This window comes from Mustela nigripes, chromosome 2 (genome assembly GCF_022355385.1).
Source record: "Mustela nigripes isolate SB6536 chromosome 2, MUSNIG.SB6536, whole genome shotgun sequence".
NCBI lineage: Eukaryota > Metazoa > Chordata > Mammalia > Carnivora > Mustelidae > Mustela > Mustela nigripes.
The window spans coordinates 202,466-208,665 of record NC_081558.1 but is presented as its reverse complement, the minus strand read 5'-3'; positions in this window follow the sequence as shown (position 1 = coordinate 208,665).

Here is a 6,200-nt window from a genome sequence, read left to right as displayed (position 1 = left end):
GCGGGGGGCGGCGGGGAGCGGGGGACGGCGGGGGGCGGCGGGGAGCGGGGGGCGGCGGGGAGCGGGGGACGGCGGGGGGCGGCGGGGAGCGGGCGCCGCCCCGCCGGCTCGATCCGGGACCGGCGACCACGGCCCGGGCCTAAGGCAGACGCCGGGCGCCCCGAAGAGTTTATTCGTAGTAATAGGCGTAAGCTCGGGGCGCCGGGGTGGCCCGGGTCATGGTCCCGGGGCCCTGGGATCCGGCCCCGCCTCGGGCTCCCTGCTCCGCGGGGAGCTGCTGCTCCCTCTGCCGCTCCCGCCGCTCGTGGTCCTTCTCTCGCGGTGTGTCTCCGTCAAATAAGTGAAATCTTTTAAAAAATAAAATGATCTCTACACCCAGCGTGGGGCTCGAACTCCCAGCCCTGGGATCAAGAGTTGCGTGCTCCACCAACCCGGCCAGACGGACACCGCTATAACAAATATTTTACTTTTTCTAATTTATTTTTTTTTAAGCTTTTATTTACTTATTCATGGGGAGACAGGGGCGGGCAGAGGGAGAAGCTGCTCCCCGCGGAGCAGGGAGCCCGATGCAGGGCTGGATCCCAGGGCCCCGGGACCATGACCCGAGCCAAAGGCGGACACTTCACCGACTGAGCCACCCAGGTGCCCCACAAAATACTTTTTTAAATGAGAAAATAATTTCAAATAAAAATAAGGTAGTGTAGGGGCGCCTGGATGGCTCAGCGGGTTAAGCCGCTGCCTTCGGCTCAGGTCATGATCTCAGGGTCCTGGGATCGAGTCCCGCATCGGGCTCTCTGCTCAGCAGGGAGCCTGCTTCCTCCTCTCTCTCTGCCTCCCTCTCTGCCTACTTGTGATTTCTCTCTGTCAAATAAATAAATAAAATCTTAAAAAAAAAAAATAAGGTAGTGTAATCTTCATGACCTACAGTTAGTTAGGCAGTGGTTCTTATAAATGACACCAAAAGATTGATCAACAATAAAATATTAAAAACTTTGTGCTTCAAAGAACACCAAGAAGAAAGTGAAAAAACAACGCATAGAATGGGAGAAAATATTGGCAAATCGTGTCTGATGAGGGACATCTAGAATATGCAGAGGACATTACAACCTGATTTAAGATAAGGACAAACAACCCAATTTAAAAATGGACAAATGGGGCGCCTGGGTGGCTCAGTTGTTAAAGCCTCTGCCTTCGGCTCAGGTCATTATCCGGGTCTTGGGATCGAGCCTCACATCGGGCTCTCTGCTCAGCTGGGGACCTGCCTCCTCCTCTCTCTCTGCCTGCCTCTCTGCCTGCTTGTGATCTCTGTCAAATAAATAAAAATCTTTAAAATAAATAAATGAATAAAAATGGACAAAGGATCTGAATACAACACTTCTCCAAAGACCCACAAAAAGGCACTAAGCCAATGAAATGAAGCTTGCCGACCCGCGCCGTCTGGGTACACAAGTCAAGGCCACAGGGAGGCCCTACCCACAGCAACCAGGCAGGACGCTGTGATCAGAAGGAAACTCACAGGGGCACCTGGGTGGCTCAGTCAAGTAAGTCTCTGTCTTAAGTCTCTGTCTTCGGTTCAGGTCATGGTCTCAGGGTCCCGGGATCAGTCCTGGGATTGAGCCCCACATCTCTGCTCAGCAGAGAGCCTGCTTCCCAACTCCTGCTTGCTTCTCTGCCTACTTGTGACCTCTATCCATCAAATAAATAAAATATATTTTTTAAAGATTTTATTTATTTATTTGACAGACAGAGATCCCAAGCAGGCAGAGAGGCAGGCAGAGAGAGAGAGGAGGAAGCAGGCTCCCCGCTGAGCAGAGAGCCCGATGCGGGGCTCGATCCCAGGACCCTGAGATCATGACCTGAGCTGAAGGCAGAGGCTTTAACCCAGTGAGCCACCCAGGCACCCCAATAAATAAAATCTTCAAAAAAAAAAAAAAAAAAAAAGGAAGGAAACTCACAGGGGTGGGGCATGAAGAACCAAACCCTCACCCAGGGCAGGGAGAGAAAGAGACCGAAGACGCCCCAGCAGTTCCTGGAAAGGCTGAGCCCACAGTCCCCGTGTCCCGGGTGTGCACGTGCGAACACTGACGCCGGCACTCCCGCAGACCTGCAGGCCGACAGCCCCATGGCGTGCCTCTCTTGTTTTCCTGGTCATTTTTAAAAACCGCAGACACAAGAGAAGCTCTGAAAAATCAAGAAGTCACCTTTTTGCCAGAGACACAAGGGAAAGCCCAGCGGCCAGCTCTCTGCCTCACGGGGCCAGGAAGGGGGATCACGGGACATCCTGCAGCCTTTCCCTGTCCACCTCCCCTAGCAGACTCCCCTCTACCCCACCCCAGCATCTGCTTTCGGCTCTAGCTGGAGGTAGTATTCAAGGGGATGCTTCAGTTATCCAGAGCGTTTCTCCGTGGCCCTTCGGGTGTCCCATGCACTGTACCTGTTACTGGACTTTTGTTTCCTGCTCATCTGTTTTATGTCCACTTAATGATTCGACCTGCCAAAGCCCCTACCTAGAAGGGAAGCAGGGGAAGTTCTCTGCCCCCCGTGGGTGAGGGAGGGCTCCTTTAGATCTGGGCTGGGCGGCTTCCTGAGTCTGTGATGTCCAGAGCGGCCCCAAGGCGAGGGCAAGCCTGTGGACCACAGGGCGGGCTCGGGGAGGCAGCGACCCGGCAGGCGGGAGGCCAGGCAGAGGCGGAATGGGCTATGGCGAGCTCTGGAGGAGAGACGCTGGGTCCTGCTGCTGAAGGGGCTCTGCTCTCCGGAGACTCTCCCGCAGCACCTGGGAGCCTCAGGAAGGCCAGAAGCCCCAGCCTGGGGGCCGTGGGGTGGACAGAAGGGGGCCAAGAGCTACGTGCAGAATGACGAGGAAAGCAGCCAGCTGGCTTCCAGTCCCTCCGGCCTGGGTGGAAGTCCGTGGCCCCTGTCCTGCCCTCGCTGGGCTGGGCGGGGACAGATCTCGTGGGAAGTATTCTGGCCGCCGGGCGGTCTCTGCGCCTGTTTGCACGATGTGGCTGTGCCTCCCCGAAGACCCAGCGTTCTGGCCCCCCTCCCTGGGGCTGGAGAAGACTTCCAGGATCATTCCAGCAAGGGTGGCCAGATTTAGCAAATAAAAATGAATTTGAATTTCAGATTTTAAAAAAATCCGTGATTTGTATTTTTTAAGATTTTATTTATTTGACAGAGAGATAGAGATCACAAGTAGACAGAGAGGCAGGCAGAGAGAGAGAGGACGAAGCAGGTTCCCCGCTGAGCAGAGAGCCTGATGCGGGGCCTGATCCCAGGACCCTGGGATCATGACCTGAGCCGAAGGCAGAGGCTTTAACCCACTAGCCACCCAGGCGCCCCCCAAATCCATGATTTTTAAAGTGTAAGCCTATCCCATGCAGTATCTGGGGTAGACGGACATTGAAATGTACCTGTTCTGTATCTGAAACTCAGGTGTACGTGGGTGTCCTTCCGCCTGGCATCTCTGACCTGCCCCAAAGCAGCCCAGTACCGTCACCTGTCGTCAGTTCCCTCGCTGCCCTGCTCGCTCTGACCTCGTGGCCAGCCCGAGCTCCTTGCCCCCTGCGCTGGCCTCCCGCCTGCCCGCCGGTGCGTGGCGGGTCCTCGGGGAGGACCAACGGCCACTCCCGCGTCCCGCAGGTGCCCCTCCTTGCTCCGCCCCCGCCGGGGCCTCGGACGCCGGCTCCCTGTCTGGGAGGGGCCCAGATTCCAGATCGGGACGTCTCCGTCCGACAGAACTGCAAGGAGACAGGCCCTCCTCTCTGTCTGTCTCTGCCGCTTTGGTCTGGGGATGGCAAGAAGCCCAGGCCCTGCTGACCCTCAGGACTGGGCACCCCAGGCCCTTGACTCCAGCGTCTCTGGCCCTGTGTCCTGCCTTGGAGTCCTGGGCAGGCCGTGCCAGGCTGTGTGGCGCTGCTGGCTCCCTCCTCGTCCCCACGCTGGCCGCCTCCGGGCGGAGGCCTCTCCTGGCCTGTCTCGGATGCCCTACACCCAGGAGGCCACCCCCGCCCGGTCCACTGCCTTCTGCTTTTTCTTAGAAAATGTCTCCAATTCACGGAGCAGGAGAGAGAAGCGGATGTTAGATTTCCGTTCTGTCACTCCCATCTGTCCGGGGCTACAGTGTCCCCTCTGAGTTTTTAGGTGCATTTTTCTGAAAGGGGGAGCTTTGAAATCCAGACCTCTCCAGGTCTTCATCCAGAACCCTGAGAGGAGGGGTTCGGGCAAAGGGGGCTTGTCGTCTGCTGCGTGTTCTAGAGAGATGGCTGGGCCACCGAGGGGGAGGGGGCCCAGGAGGGTCCGCAGTGGGAATGGGCAGAGGACAGGGTGTCAGTGGCCTGAGTGGTGCCCCCCAGAACCTGTGAATGGGGCCTCATTTGGAGAAAGGGTCTTGAGATGAGCTCGTCCTGGATCGAGGGGACCCTAACCCAACGACTGGTGTCCTTCTAAGAGGTGCAAGACGAGAGACACAGACACCCAGAAGAGACAGGCTGGGAAGAGGGAGCAGACCCGGGAGGGATGCGGCCACAGGTCGAGGGACCACGCCTGGAGCTCAGGAGCTGGAAGGGCCAGAAGATTACTCCCCTGAGGCTGCAGCGGGCGCACGGGCCAGCCCTCCTCAATGTTGGACTTTCGGCCCCAGAGCTGTTGGAGCATGATTTCCGTTTTGCTTTGTTACTGCTGGCCACGGGCCAGGGAGCTGCTGCAAATCCCACACCTCCCTCCATGTGGACTTGATGGCAGTGGGGCTGGGGCTGGACCACCCGGGGGTGCGCAGGGGAGCTGAGCCGGGGAGGCCCCCTGGGGTGTGCCCAGCCTGCGAGGGGGTTCAGCCTGTCAGCTCTGGGGCACTTCACCGCTTAAGTGATATTTTCTCCATAAAGATGGCTGCTGCCCCCACTCACTGAGCTGGCTACCCTCTCGGGGCTCCCCAGTGGCCCACGGGTTCCTCACCCGGGGTTGGCTGGTGTCTTTGCTATACTGGGATCTCAGGAGGGCTCTTTCTCGCTCAGCCTTTGGTTTTGGCCAGTCCTCCGCCTCCAGCGTTATGGGGATGGTGGCCCCACCGCCCGCCCCCACCCCGCCACTCCGTGGGTTCTGCACATGGCCCCTCCCTCCCCCCATGCCTCTTCCCGCCCCCATTGTCTGCCAGAGCTCCTTGGCAGGTACCCCCCCCTTCAACCCTAAGACAGGAGAGAAAGGGTCCAATTTGAGAAGCTTAGCATCGTGGCGAATTAATTCTGGATCTGTGCTCCAGTCCGATCTCCCTGGACGCCCTGACTTCAGCCGCTTTCCAACCCCCGGGCCCCACGCTGTGGGCTCCGATCTGTTATTCTGGGGCAGACCCCCAGCTAGCCAGGCTTTCCTTGAGGCTCCTCTGTTTGCTGAGCACCGTGCTGCCGTGCCCAGGCACGAACCCCACCCTGGCCCTCCCCCCAACCCCACCACGGGTTGCGGGATGTGTGGCTTCATCGCCAGAGCCCAGGTTCCCTCATCAGTCAGCTGTGATGAGGACCTTCCCATCACAGGGCACCAGGGCAGGTGAGCTGGTGTCTTCCATGGGGTGATGAGTGTCATGTCTGTGCTGGCGGGAACGGAGCCGCCCACCCTATCTGTACCCAGATGTTCCTTAGAATGGGCCTTTGTTTTGGAGCAGCTGCAGGTGACTGGCTTAAAATGAGGTCACACTGGAGCAGGGTGGGTCCTAGCCACCAGCCGATGTCCTCATAAAAGGGGAATTCTGACAGACACAGGGCAGAGGCCACGTGACCATGGAGGCGGCACAGGAGGGGCATAGCCACAGGCCGAGGGATGCCTGGAGACCCCGGAGCTGGAGGAGCCAGGAAGGGTCCTCTCCTGGAGCCTGGGGAGGGAGGGCAGTCCTGCGCACCTTCATCTCTGACTTCGTGTCCCAGGTTGTGGGAGGATAGGGTCTCATTGTCCTGAAATCCTGCTTTGTGGCTTTGCCTCTCCTAGAGGGAGTGGAGTCCTACCGTCTGGTGGAAGCCAGAGGGAGGCCGTTTTGACACTGTTGGAGATGGCCTGGGCAGTGCTGAGTCCCCAAGCTATGCGGGCTTCTTCTCAGTCATGCTGGTGGCCTCCCACGCCCCTGGGGACCCATGGGGGCGCCCCGCTGGGCCAGGAAGGAGCAGCTGGGATGGGGAGATAAGCCTTTCTCCCTCCACACCCTGCCCTGACTG